The 14,584-nt window shown below is 38.7% G+C and overlaps 1 non-coding gene across 1 annotated transcript; it reads right to left on the reverse strand.

The window, feature by feature from the left end:
* Positions 1-14,255: 14,255 nt before the first annotated feature.
* TRNAF-GAA (transfer RNA phenylalanine (anticodon GAA)) lies at positions 14,256-14,328 on the reverse strand. The gene has a single exon. It is a non-coding gene; the product is annotated as a tRNA-Phe (tRNA).
* Positions 14,329-14,584: the final 256 nt, after the last annotated feature.

The following is a 14,584-nucleotide window of genomic DNA, read 5'->3' on the forward strand; positions in this document are numbered from 1 at the left end:
CTGATGACTAATGTGCATATGGCAGTCATAGATGAGCTTGACCGCTCTGGCTTTTCTGTCCTCGTCACAAATGTATGCTTTCAATCCTAAACGCATGGAGCTTAGCAGAGCATTAAGCCATATATCATCTAGAAAGTATTAAAATTAAAAGAATTGAGGATGGATAAAATGATTTGTAATTTATTTTGGAAAATGAGTCATTTAGAAAAGTTTTTTTCAAAGGACAAAGTGTAACTGCACAGGAGATAAAGGGCGTAATTTCAGATTGGTAGAAATTATCATGCACAAATTTTATTTTTTTCATCAAAACTCTTATATGTACATTTTAATATTGTGTCTATTAAAATTTATTTCAGAACATATTGATAAAGCTCCAGGACGTGAATGCAAAGTAAGAAAATGTACCAGACTGATGTGTGCTCATTCAGAATGGGAGTATAATTGTTTTGATTTTAGATGAACAGTCATCTTTCCTATCTCTTTTTAAGTGTTGGAAGGTTTGTGCTAATCAAGAGATAATAATATCTGATTACCCACTAACTCCTTTTTAAGTATGAGTGCCATATTATTGTCTTTCTGCTCATATCCCTCAATTTGACTATTATCATGTTATCTTAAATTTTAGACAATTTCCTGTCAGACAAAAATGGCCACGTTTCTGTTACACTATGTATATTGAGTCATCTCATACGTCCATATCTGTAACAGAATTATTAGTTTTAATCACATTGTAAGATTTCCTACACATTCTTTGAACTGCTCCAATAGCAAATACAAAAATTAAAATGAGAGAATTTTTGAAAAAACATGAAAAATAATAACCCTTTCTGAAACAGTTTCCAGTTTTTCAGGTATTCACAGTTTTATGTATTTTTTTGTTATCCAACTGCTATTTTTGTCACAGAATAATACAAACCTCCCTAGAAGCAGTGCCAGGATCTCTGACTTAGAAAGCAAAAGGGATAAGCAAAAGATTTAAGGTACGGAAAGAGCTGCCAGAACACAAAATAAATAGAGAGAAATTTTTACTCTAATCTTTTTACTTTTTCATACAAGTTGTCAGTCTTCCCATGCTTCTTAAGAGGGGAAGGTGTGGAAAGATAATAAGGAGACTGTCAGGACAAACTAGATTTTTTTAGATTTTTTTTTTTTTTAATGCTAAGATCCTTGCTTGGAAATATTAATGTAAAGAATGGAAAAGTATTTTACTTTCTGGGTGAGATTCAGAGACAATATAGATTTTCCAATCTGGCCTCCAAAAAGTTTCAGAAAATTTCTATAGGTTACACATCATATCTGCTAGGCTTATACAGAGGATCTAGACATCCAAGGGAATCAAGATAGCACTAGTTATCAATATTTAAAGAATATAATTCTATTCTATTTCTGGCTTATTCATGTGTCAGCCATAGTTTTCTCTTCCTTAAAAAAATTAAAAAAAAATTAAAAATTACTGTTCTGTTCTTGTTTCTCCAGATTGTTTTCTTCTAACAGTCATTAATTCACAGGTATGCCAACAGTTAATTCAAACCTACATCCACCAATCTGCACCATCCCTCTTCCCAGCTTTCTGCCTCCACCTCAGCTTTGTGTTTTTTTTTCCTAGTGCATTGTTTCTGAGTATTAGGAACTACTCTACTAGTACAGTGGTTTCAAAACCTGGTGCTAAAAGGCTCTAAATCCTTTCACTGCATTGTTTTCTCTCCTGTAGTTTTCAGCCTGCTCAGAATTCCTCTTCCTAAGGAACCTTATCAACTCTCATAACCTAAACCAAATGTGATATTCCTTCCAACTCACAGGATTGGAAAGGGTTTGCAGAGCATTACTCTGACACTGAAAGATACGTGTTCAGTTCAGCTACTAACACACACCAAAGAACAAAGGAAAAAAAAACAACTGTCTGGGCTTTATGGCTGCTGTATTGGAAAGCACTGTTTTTAATAGAAACCAGGGAATAAGATGACACTCTGAACCAGTGTGCACAGGAGAATGTGCTTCTGAAGGAAACCTCTATTTCAAAGTGATATGCTAGATAACAGAATATTTGCATTTAAATGTAGAGGAACTTCAATTCATTAAGTGGGAAGGGATCAATTTACATATCTACAAATACAATATTCTTTTACCCATGTATCAGATGGTTAGTTTTGTCTTAGCAAAGAATGTTTATTTCTGTATCTCTCTATAATAAAAATTGGGAAGATAAATAAAGTCTATTGTATAAATACTAAACATTTTGTGGAAACAAGCAATACCTAATCTCATACAGTGTGCAGAGCAAATTACTTTTTTTTTTTTTACAGTATACAATGCTTAAAACCACCTGGGCTTTCTTCCAAAAGTACCAGCAGTATTGGAATTGCACTAGACACAGCTTGAAGCTGAACTTAAGGTTGAATTCCATCATACAGAAATTGCTTTGAAAACAGAAAACTACAGGTTACAACAACGAAGAGCAATACAAAACCTTGTGTTAGTTTCTTATCCTTTTGCTATTGCTTTGCAGGTGTAACAAAGGACAAGTCTAATTTTCTATTCTTTGTGAAGCGTGACTTTGGACTCAGTAAAGTTATAACTTCTTCACACCAATCCACGGAAGAGAACTAACATCAGACTTCAGTTTAAAGTCACTGGAAGAAAATTAAGTGCAAAATGGCATGTATTGCATATGACGCATCTGCAGTGTTTGGGGTTATAATCAGGGACTCACTGCAGCTTAGAATAAGCATTGCTACTGAGACATCAATATTCAACTGAAATATCATGAATGCAGTATCTGAGTCTCTGTATATATTCAGATTTCCTTAGTGTTTGCTTTGGTGTTCAGCTCTTTTAAGGGACAACTTAGATCCAAGATCAATAATTATTTTTCAGGTATAATTAATGGTTAGCCTTTAATATACGGACTTATTCCTGTAAGTCTTTGAACAAGATTTAAAATAAAAACTTCCCCAAGGAGAAGAAAAGGAGATTTCTTTAGCTTCCACTGGATTTTTTTTTTTCCTTTTCTTTTATTACAGTCATGATATGGTTCATATCTCAGAACTTGTTTTAACTGACTGTGTTCAGAATGAGCACATCCACATATGGTCTTGAGTGATACATATAATAATTGTAGAAAGGATCCCATAAAAGATAATTCTATTTGAATTGCATTTTCATTTATTATTTCCTTGGATTTATATGAGTATAAATGAGAACAGAATTAAACTCTGCAGTAGACCATGTCCTCTGCTTCAGTGAAATAAGGGGGAATCATTTCAGAGCTGCACTCCTGCTGCAACATATAGTTTCACTTCCACACTCTACCACCACAAAAAGAGTCCCTGCAGAAATCCCCTTCACAGAACAGGTGCCTGTGAAGGGGTTTGTGGCAGGTAAGGAGGAAAAAAACAAACCAAACCAAACCAAAAAAAACCCAAACAATTATTCTCGTTGACTTAAATAGGAACAGGAATAAGCCACTATATGGATGAACAGTAACAACAAAAAATGCACTTCATGTTCAGCCTGGAGAAGAGGATGAAGGCTCTGGGAAGACCTTAAAGCAGTCTTCCAGTACCTAGAAGTCCGGCCTATAGGAAGGCCTACAAGTTGGAGATGGACTCTTTATCAGATGGTGTAGTTACAGGACAAGGAATAAGGGTTTAAACTGAAAGAGGGTAGCTTTACATTAGACATTAGGAAGAAATTCTTTACTCAGAGAGTAGTGAGGCACTGGAACAGGTTGCCCAGAGAAACTGTGGATGCTCCATCCCTGGAAGTGTTCAAGGCCAGGTTGGATGGGGCTTTGAGCAGCTTGGTCTAGTGGAAGGTGTCCCTGCCCATGGCAGTCGGGGTGGAATTAGGTGATTTTTAATGTCCCTTCCAAACCAAAGCATTGGGTTCTATGGTTTTATGATTCTATGTGCAAGCTAATTCAGTATCTCTGAAAGTAGCCATTTATATAAATCACCCAGACATAATGGCCTAAGAAATCAAAGAAGATTACAGACACAAAGTGAACAGGCCAATATTTTAATCTCTTTTTTGTTTCTCTAGCATAGACAAAATGAAAATGTTGTTCTCCCAGTGGAGTATGTTAATAAAGCAAAAAACATTTATGTACTCAGGCATTCAGGTTTATTTGTTTTGCTCCCTATAAAACCTCCATGGTTGGTTTCTGCCCAAGGCTTGCTGGAGGGCATAAACGTTTAAGGTTAAGCACACTTTTTTAAAAAGTACTTCAGGGAGACAAGCAGATCACTTCTGAGTTCTGAATGATACAAAGTTCTTGCATGCAGGCTTGTATCTCAGGGTCATTGGTCTCCATGTAAACAGTCAAACTGAAAGACATGGGACCAAAAATTTGGTTTTCTGTTCCTTGTCTGGTGAATGCCAGTGGTATTGGGTGAAAAATTTGAGTGATTTTACATCTAGAAGAGTGTTTCAGTCAAAATTGAAGCATTAACATGTCATTTCAGAGCAAAGAGCAGTACATTAACTAATTGGCTGTTTAAAGTTTCCAGTTGTAAAAGTTGTCTGTCAGAAGTGTGGAGCAAACCCTTTGATTTCAATTTCATTCATTTAGCTTTTACATCACTTTTGGTTACTCAGCAGTCTTTTTCTCTGTGTTTCAGTTCTAAGAATGAAATTTCACATTGTGCTGAGGGAATATAAGTTCATCTGGAAAATTGAGCTTAGTATGCATAGTTTTACAGTATCACAGAATTGTAGGGGTTGGAAGGGACCTCCAGAGAACATCATGTCCAACCCCCCTACTACTATTGCTATATCTAATTAAAATAAATAAATAAATAAATAAAATTAGAATTGGACCACTTAATTTTAAAAACAAAGGGAGATTGTTTTATGTCACTGACTTCTGTGGAATAAAGATGTTGTCTAAATCGGTAAAATTATTTGATGTTTAAAGTTAATTTTTGGATTCATTAGTTTATTGCTAGATTTTAAGTTTGAAAAACTTGAAAAATCTAATAATTAATCATAACAGATTATTACTTTAGCTTTCTATTAACTCATGCATTTGCAATTTTTGGTGCCCCATTGTGAAAAGTTTTGGATATTGAAGTATCTATATTTAATCCAATTTATGTAAGGGAGATATATATGAATTTATAAGTTTATCTGTGTCTGCATTGCAAATTTTAGACTGACTTTTGTAATAAAAATTAGTTAAAGAGACATGTTTTACACATAAAAGACAGCAAGGCTTCTTAGTGGCAAAATATTTCCTTCATCACCTGAACCTGTTTACTAAACTGTTTTTTTTTTGTGTGTGTGATAAACACCTAAAATCAAAGTGTAGTTTAGTGTAAATTTTCCTTAGCTGTACTATCTGTATCTCTAGATACAACCTTTATAATATCAGTGGTTCTTCTGCTGGCATAATGTATTATTTATAAATATTCTGCATTTGATACTGTTAAATGATTTCTAAAATCTTATGGAACATAAAATGAATATTCTATTTAATGCTCTGCATAGTGATCATTTTAGGGTACAGTAGTGGTCATTACATGGTCATCAAAACTACATACTCAGCCTTTCCTTCTATATCTGACTAGGGTTTTTTATTAATTCAAATTCCTATTTGAACTTCATGTTAAAAAATATTTATCATTGAAGGTGTTACGATACTCTGCCAATTTCTGTAATTGTTAACAAATTTTTTCTTTGGTACTTTTCCTCCATGTTATTTTGAAGGTTTGTTACCCTTGTGCATTGTTTTCCAACACAAGGCACCTTTCCTTCTGTCGCCATGAACACTGGGCATTGCGATGGTGCAGGAGTTGCTCAGGTGAGCTCCAAAGTTCCAGCTGAGAAGAAGCCTCAGCAGGCAGAGCCTAAAGATTTTCTCTTGCCAGGTGAATTGCTTAGAAAAGCAAGTAAATTAAATGGTTCTTTAATAGTCTAGAATAATAACATACTTCTTTTGTAATAAACAAATCACACAGATGTAGGTGTTGTGGTAAATGAATGTCAGGATGACAGAGAAATACTTGCTTAATGAACAATACTGAAGATATTGATATTGATTTGGAAATGTACTTGTACACAGTTAACTATTAAAAGCAGTCGTTCAATTTCTTATTTAACAGGAATATATATTTACAAAAAACAAGAGAAAACTATATTTTTGGTGTGTTTTTTCCTAAATAATATATTCAATAATATTCAATATTTTAATATATTTAGAAGACTTTTTTTTAATCTTTAATCACATACCTTGCTAAAAATTTTAGTAAGAAAATTAAGTCATTAATAGTGATAGATTATTTTAAAATTTTGTTTCACGTCAGAGTTAGGGAAGTTTGAATGGCTTTCTGTGCCTGTTGTGGTTTAGCCCCAGCAGGCAGCTATGTGCCACATAGCTGCTTGCTCACTCTCTCAAGGTGGGACTGGGGAGAGAATCAGAAAGGTAAAAGTGTTAAGATGGGTTATTTTAACTCATGGATTAACATAAGGACAGTTTAAGTAAAGGAAAAGCCATGTGTGCAAGCAAGGCAAAACAAGGAATCTTCATAAAGCCTTACATTATTCTTGAGGTCAGGGTCCACAGATGCCCAGGATGAAGCGAATAAACTACATAATTTGTTTCTTTAAATTCTTCTATTCTGTTTCAATTAATTTAATTTCTCTCAATCCTAACAAGCAATATCATTTTGGCTCAGCATGGGGAGCTTGCACTGACATAATTCCTGTTGGAAAAAACTCACCATAGCCTCCACAAAGATAGAGAAAGCATACTGCAATTGTGAAATGAGAATGTAAGAAGTTGCTTGCTTTCATTTTTATCTACATTTCCTTAGAAGCTTTCTTTGAAAAGGCTATGAGGAATTGTAGGAGATAGGCTCAAGTAGTACAAAAAGAGATAAAGGAAACTTTGTAAAGAACAAGTCAAAGAGATTGGAAAGAAACAGACAAAACTATTACAGAATATGCTGCAAAAATGTAATTTTAGTAATCCCTAGAAAGACTGCAATATATACCAGACATTATTGTCTCTATTTCTTTTGCCAATAGATTGGTAAAATTTCATTCTATGTCCTTGTTCAAAGTTGGGGTAACATCATCTCTTTTTTGAATACGTATTTCTGTTAGTCCAAATAGACTTTTACTAAAGCATTGCCTTACTGCTAAGCATAATATCATTCTCACAATATCAGCTGCAGATTTTTCTTTACCATTTCCCTGTGAAAGACTGTTGTGTTTTGTTTCTTTTTTTTCTGAAACTTAAAGTTGATTCTATCTCCTTAATAATGAGACTGTTGTTAATATCTCTTGCTCACCACAGTGAATGATTATGAATGCAATAAGAATCACCTACTGTTTTCACCATCTTCTAAGAAGGTGGTCAGGAGATGAAACCTGTTAATGTTTGCAAATATATTGGTGAACTATACGAGACAGGTTATCTCATTTCTCCTGGTCTGATAATTTCACTGCTGTAGATCACTGAGCATTAAAAATATATATTTCAAGAGGTTAAACTGCAGCATAAGCTTTACTGGCAAATACAGCACAAAACCCTGAAATAGATTAAAGGTCTCTTCTTTTTTTTTCTTCTTCTTCTTTTTTTTTTTTTTTCAAAATGATTACAAATGTATCTACAATATTCTTCCTCCACAGAGAATTTAAAGGTATGAAACAAATTTACTCCCGTGATATTGGCTGTTGCAAATATGCAGAATTGAGGATCCAAATTTAGTTGGTAAATAGAGAATTTATTAAAATGGGATGTGTATTTAAGAACAATTTATTTCAAACTGCTGGAGAAAGAAGAAATAGCTTGTTTTCCCCAAACAAGGGGTTATACTGTAGATGAAAGGATGTGAAATTAAATGATAATGACCTGATATAAACTAGTTCTAAAATTCTATTTGCTAATGTTTTAGTTAATGTTTATGGACCCCTCTGATCCTAACACCTAATTCAATGTTTTTTCTATAGACCTCCAATGAAGCTATTTGCTGAATGATTCTTGTCTGCTTGTTTTAAGTCCTTGAACTCTGCAATCTCTACCAGCTAGGCATGATTTAGTATTGATTTGGACAGTTCAGGTGAAAACAGTTAAAGGCCTGCTGCTCCACCTGGACTGTCACAAGTCCATGGGGACAGACGGGATCCACCCGAAGATGCTGAGGGAGTTGACGGATGTGATTGCTGGGCCACTTTCCATCATCTATCAGTGGTTATGGTCATCTAGAGAGATCCTGGATGACTGGAGACTTACTAATGTGACACCCATCTATAAGAAGGGTCATAAGGAAGAACCGGGTAACTATAGGCCTGTCAGCCTGACCTCGGTGCCAGGAAAGGTGATGGAACAGGTCATCTTGAATGCAATCACAGAATGTATGTGGGACCACTGGGGGATCAGGCCCAGTCAGCATGGGTTCATGAAAGGCAAGTTCTGCCTGACCAAACACATCTCCTTCTATGACCGAGTGACCCATCTGTTGGATGAGGAAAAGACCGTTGACGTAGTCTACCTAGACTTCAGCAAGGCATTTGACAAGGTCTCCCATAGTATTATCCTGGAGAAGCTGGCAGCCCATGGCTTGGACAGGTATACTCTTTGCTGGCTTAAAAACTAGATGAACAGCCAGGTTCAGAGAGTAATGGTGAATGGAGTTAAATCCAGCTGGCAACCACTCACCAGCAGTGTTCCCCAGGGGTCGGAGCTGGGGCCTATCCTCTTTAATATCATTATTCAGGATTTGGATGAGTGGATTGAGTGCACCTCCAGTAAGTTTGCAGACGACACCAAGCTGGGGGGAAGTGTCGATCTGCCAGAGGGTGGGAAATACCTGCAGAGGGACCTGGACAGGTTGGATCGATTGGCAGAAGCCAATGGGATGAGGTTCATCATGGTTAAGTGCTAGGTCCTGCACTTTGGCCTCAATAACCCCATGCAGTGATACAGGCTTGGGGGAGAGTGCCTCGAAAGCTGTGCAGAGGAAAAGGATTTGGGCGTGTTGGTCAGTGCTTGCCTGAACATGAGCCAGCAGTGTGCCCTGGTGGCCAAGAAGTCCAACAGCATCCTGGCCTGTATCAGCAGGATCAGGGAGGTGATTGTCCTCCTGTACTCTGCTCTGGTGAGGCCGCACCTCAAGTACTGTGTTCAGCTTTGGGCTCCTCAGTACAAGGACATTGAGGCCCTGGAGAGTGTCCAGAGGAAGGGCTACGAAGCTGGTGAAGGGTCTAGAGCACAAGTCTTATGAGGAGCAGCTGAGGGAACTGGGTTTGTTTAGTCTAGAGAAGAGGAGGCTCAGGGGAGACCTTATTGCTCTCTACAACTACCTGAAAAGAAGAGTGGGGAACTGGGGGTTGGCCTCTTCTTGCAGATGACTAGTGATAGGACTAGAGGGAATGGCCTCAAGTTGCGCCAGGGGGGGTTTAGATTAGAAATTAGCAGACATTTCTTCTCAGAAAGAGCAGTCAGGCATTGGAATGAGTTGCCCAGGGAAGTGGGGGAGTCACCGTCCTTGGGGGTGTTCAAGGAAAGGTTGGACCTGGTGCTTAGTGTCATGGGTTAGTGGGCAGCATTGCTGGTAGGGTGGTGGTTGGAACAGAAGATCTTGAAGGTCTTTTCCAACCTTAACTATTCTATGATTCTATGATTTTTATAATACTTAGAAAGCTAGTGAGATAGACCAGGGTGAACTGGAATACATCCCTAAGTGACCCATGAAGCTTGTGAAACTTTCTTAAATGCTGAAGTGCCGGTTTCCAGCAAAACATGCCTACTGGCCTTGGATATATTTTTATACATAACATTTTGCAGATTAAACTACTATCTAAATGAAGAACTACTGTAGAGAAAAATGCAGTCACTTGGGAGGAAATCATTTAACAGGAGATGAAACAAGATCAAAATAATGCAAAATCAGTGAGATCTGAATATTTTCCAAACTTGCAAATTGCACCAGGAAGGATTTCTTTCACAGTTTTTGACTATGGTTGTTGATTTTAGGAGAAATGCTTAAGGTTCCTTAAATCATGAGAATTGAATTCATAAACAAAGGGTGTGAAAGTAAATAATTCTTAACTTTTAACATCATTAACATTAAAAGAAACCTACCTCTTGCCGTACACAGGCGTTGCTTTATTATTATTATTATTATTTATAATTATTTTTAGTAGAACTTAGTGCTTAAGTGAATTGCAGGAGTGATCTCATTCATTTGTTGTGTAGTAATGCTATTGGGTGACAAATGTGTTTGCAAGCCTCTGATATATACCAAGTTATCACTAAGTATTTATATAAATAACAGGTAAAATAATAGCTTAATTTTTTGAGTCACTTCACTTTGAGGTGAGAAACATTCCAAGGTAAAAAAAAGTTTGTAAATTTATAAAAGTCTGTGAAAAGATATATAATATATATATATTATAGACAAATCATTGTAAAACAAGTCTCCTTTGTGTTTCACATAGCAGTGTGATGTAATCCTGCAATATGATTTTTTTATTCCTTTTTTTTTTTTTTTTAATAGCCAAAATATCTTCTTAAATGTTACTAAGATGTACTTGGAAGACAAATTAAGTGAGAATTTAAGTGAAAATCTGTAATTTTAAAAGCATATAACTACTGCATTGGATGGGGAGGTGGGAGGAAGGGGGAGAGGGTAGGAAGGTGGTGCTCTTAATTAGAAAGTTCCAGAACAGCTTGTGAAACTTTATTTATAATTTAGGAACATAAATGTTTTGGTATGCATTTCACTGTACATCAGTAATATCAGCAGCCCAGTGGAAAATTAATTGTTGTTGTTTTAATGGTATTAGATAGTACTGTTCACCCTACTGTTATAAATATATGATAATTAGGGACTTCATTACCAGAACACCTGAAAATATGTTTATCTTTTTGAGATTATGAAACATTAAGCTGTTTTAAAAGGTGAGCAAATGAGGAAGAAGAAGGACTAATGGATTCAGTCATTAGTGATCTCCAAATCCAAACCTTCTTTAAGTGGTAAAAATTACTATAGGTCCAATGAAGTCAAGAGAACTCTTTCTTTCAGAAATATAAGCTAGCATAAGTGGTACAATTAAATTGTTCTTTAGCTAGTACTCTTATCCTAAACAGTTCCTTTTTAGTTTTCTTACTGTTGAGGTAATGGAACAACTAATCCTGAAAACCATTTGCAGGCACATGAAAGTGATAGGCCAGCTTGAATTCAAAAATAAAAAGCCATGCTTGAGTGTCATAGAATAGCTCGTGTTGGAAGGGACCTTAAAGATCATCTAGTTCCAAGCCCCCTGCCTTAAGCAGGGATGCCACCCACTAGATCAGGCTGGCCAAGGCCCCATCTAGCCTGGCCTTGAACACCTATAGGGATGGGGCATCCACGACCTCTCTTAGCAACCTGTTCCAGTGCCTCACTACCTTTACAGTGAAGAATTTCCTCCTTATGTCTAATCTAAATCTCCCCTCTTATACTTTAAGACCAATCCCCCTTGTCCTACCATTATCTACCCGAGTAAAGAGTCCTTCTCCATCTTTTTTATAAGAACACTTCAAGGGCCGCAATGAGGTCTCCCTAAAGCCGTCTCTTCTCCAGGCTGAACATCCCCATCTCTCTCAGCCTTTCTTCATAGGAGAGGTGCTCCAGCCCTCTGATCATCTTTGTGGCCCTCCTCTGGACTCTCTCTAACAGGTCCACATGCTTCTTGTGCTGGGTGCCCCAAACCTAGTTGCAGCACTCTTAAGTGGAGCCCCATGAGAGCAAAGTAGAGGGGGACAATCACCTCCTTCAACCTGCTGGTCACACCTTTTTTAACATAGTCCAGGATGCAGTTGGTCTTCTCAGCGCCAAGCATATACTGCTGGCTCTTGTCGAGCATTTTGTCCAACAGAACCACCAGGTCTCTCTCCACAGGGCTGTTCTCCATGTATTCTCCCAGATTGTACTCCTGTCTAGGATTGCCTGGACCCAGGTGCAGCACCTTGCGCTTGGGTTTGTTGAACCTCATTCAGTTCACATGGGCCCACATCTCCAGCCTGTCCAGGTCCTTTTGAATGGCATCTCTTCCTTCTTTGGTATCATCTACACCACTCGGCTTGGTGTTGTCCACAAATTTGCTGAGGGTGCACTCAGTCCCATCATCTATGTCATTGATGAAGACACTGAAAAGCACCGGTTCGAAGACAGACCCCTGAGGGACACTGCTTGTCACCGGTCTCCACCTAGACATAGAACCATTGACCACTACTCTCTGGGTGTGGCCATTGAGACAATTCCTTATCCACCTAATGGTCCACCCTTCAAATCCATGTCTCCAATCTAGAGATCAGGATGTCATGTTGGACTGTGTCAAAGGCCTTACAGAAATATGGGTCAATGACATCAGCTGGTCTTCCCTTGTCAACTGATGCAGTTACCCCATCATAGGAGGTCACCAGATTGGTCAGGCCTGTTTTACCCTTGTTGAAGCTATGCTGGCTGTCCCATATCACCTCCTTGTCCTGCATGTGCCTTAATATTGCATCCAGGAGGATTCGTTCCATGATCTTGCCAGGCACAGAGGTGGGGCTCACTAGTCTGTAGTTCCCCAGGTCTTCTATTCTACCCTTTCTAAAAATGGGAGTGATGTTTCCCTTTTTTCAGTCACCGGGCACTTTGCCTGACTGCCATGATTTTTCAAATGTGATGGAGAATGGCTTGGCGACTATATCAGCCAATTCCCTCAGGACTCTGGGATGTATGTCATTGTGCCCCATGGATTTGTAGCTGTTCAGTTGCATCAGGAGGTCCTGAACTTGCTCTTTGCTTACAGTGGGAGGGACACTGATCCCCCAGCCCCTTTCTAGAGGTTTGGGAACCTGAGAGATGTGAGAAGCCTGACCACCAGTGAAGACCAAGGCAAAGAAGTTAAGGGCCTCAGACTTCTCCATATCTATTGCTACCAGTTGCTCTGGTCTTTGTTTGTCAGAAGCAGTATACACTCCTCAGTCTTTCTTTTGTGGCCAGTGTACCTGTAGAACCCCTTCTCATTATTCTTCGCATCCCTCGCCAAGTTTAGTACTGTCAGTGCCCTGGGTTTCTTCATCCTGTCTCTACATATTCGGACAGCGTTTCTGTACTCTTCCCAGGCCAGATGGCCCCGTTTCCACCATCTGTGCATTTCCTTCTTTTGCCTAAGTTTGACCAGCATGTCCTTGTTCAGCCATTTTGGTTTCCTGCCTACCCTGCTTGATTTATTACATATGGGAATAGAGAGCCCTTGTGCTCCAAGGAAAATATCCTTAAAGAGTTGCCAGCTCCGATCAGATCCTCTGTCCCTAAGGACCGTGTCCCATGGGATCTCATCCACTAATTCTCTGAACAGCTGGAAGCTGGCTCTTCTGAAGTTCAGGATCCTGACTTTGCTCTTAGCCAGGCCCATTTCCCTTGAGATCACAAACTCATCCAGGGTTCACTGCAATCCAGGCTTCCTCCCATTATAACCTCTTTAATGAGCCCCTCCGCATTGTTGAGCACCAGGTCATGCACCGGCAATGCTTCTCCTCTGGTTGGTTTCTCTAATATCTGGTCCTTTGTTGGTCCAGTCCTTAATTTTTACCCAAAGGCTCCCAACCTGCTCTTGGCTGTTTCTCAGAATCAACTCTTCACCATCTATTCATTTCTTAACATAGCAGGCAACACCCCCACCCTTCCTTCCCTGCCTGTCTCTCCTGTTAAAGCTTATAGCCCTCCATTCCAATGTTGCAGCTGTGTGATTTGTCCCACCACGTTTCCGTTACAGCAGTTAGATCATAGTTGTCTAATTGCACTGTTTTCCAACTCCTCCTGCTTGTTTCTCATGCTGCATGGATTGGTGTATGCACTTCAGCTGGGCTATGGGCCACATCACCTGTTTAGAGGAGTCCTTCCTAATTTGTATGGGACAATTCACAGTTATGATTCAGTCTACAACTTCCTCACGAGGGGGAGTCGAGAGGCAGGTGACCTATTCTCCGTTATCACCAGTGACAGGACCCACGGGAATGGTGTTAAGATGAGGCAGGGGAAGTTTAGGCAGGACATCAGGAAGAGGTTCTTCACTGAGAGGGTGGTCTCACACTGGAACAGGCTCCCCAGTGAAGTAGTCACTGCACCAAGACTGTCTGAATTTAAGAAGCGATTGGACTGTGCACTTTGTCACATGGTCTAAACTTTTGGGCAGACCTTTGTGGTGCCAGGAGTTGGACTTGATGATCCTTATGGGTCCTTCCAACTCGGGATATTCTATGATTCTCAAAACACTGCTGAAGCCCGGGATTGAACCAGGGACCTTTAGATCTTCAGTCTAATGCTCTCCCAGCTGAGCTACTTCAGCCCTACCTGAGTAATTTGATAAGCTTTTAAAATGAAATGTCTTTCCTGCGAGATTAACATTCTCTTCTTGAGATTAACATTTTATGTTAAACATAAAAATGTTTAACATCTTTATTAATGATGTGGACAATGAGGTAGAGTGCACTGTCATCAAGTTTGCAGAGGACACAAAACTGGGAGGAGTGGCTCTTACACCAGAGGGTCATGCTGCTATCCAGAGGAAACTCAACAGGCAGCAGAAATGGGCTGTCAGGAAC

This window comes from Anser cygnoides, chromosome 1, assembly GCF_040182565.1.
Source record: "Anser cygnoides isolate HZ-2024a breed goose chromosome 1, Taihu_goose_T2T_genome, whole genome shotgun sequence".
In the NCBI taxonomy this organism is placed as follows: Eukaryota; Metazoa; Chordata; class Aves; order Anseriformes; family Anatidae; genus Anser; species Anser cygnoides.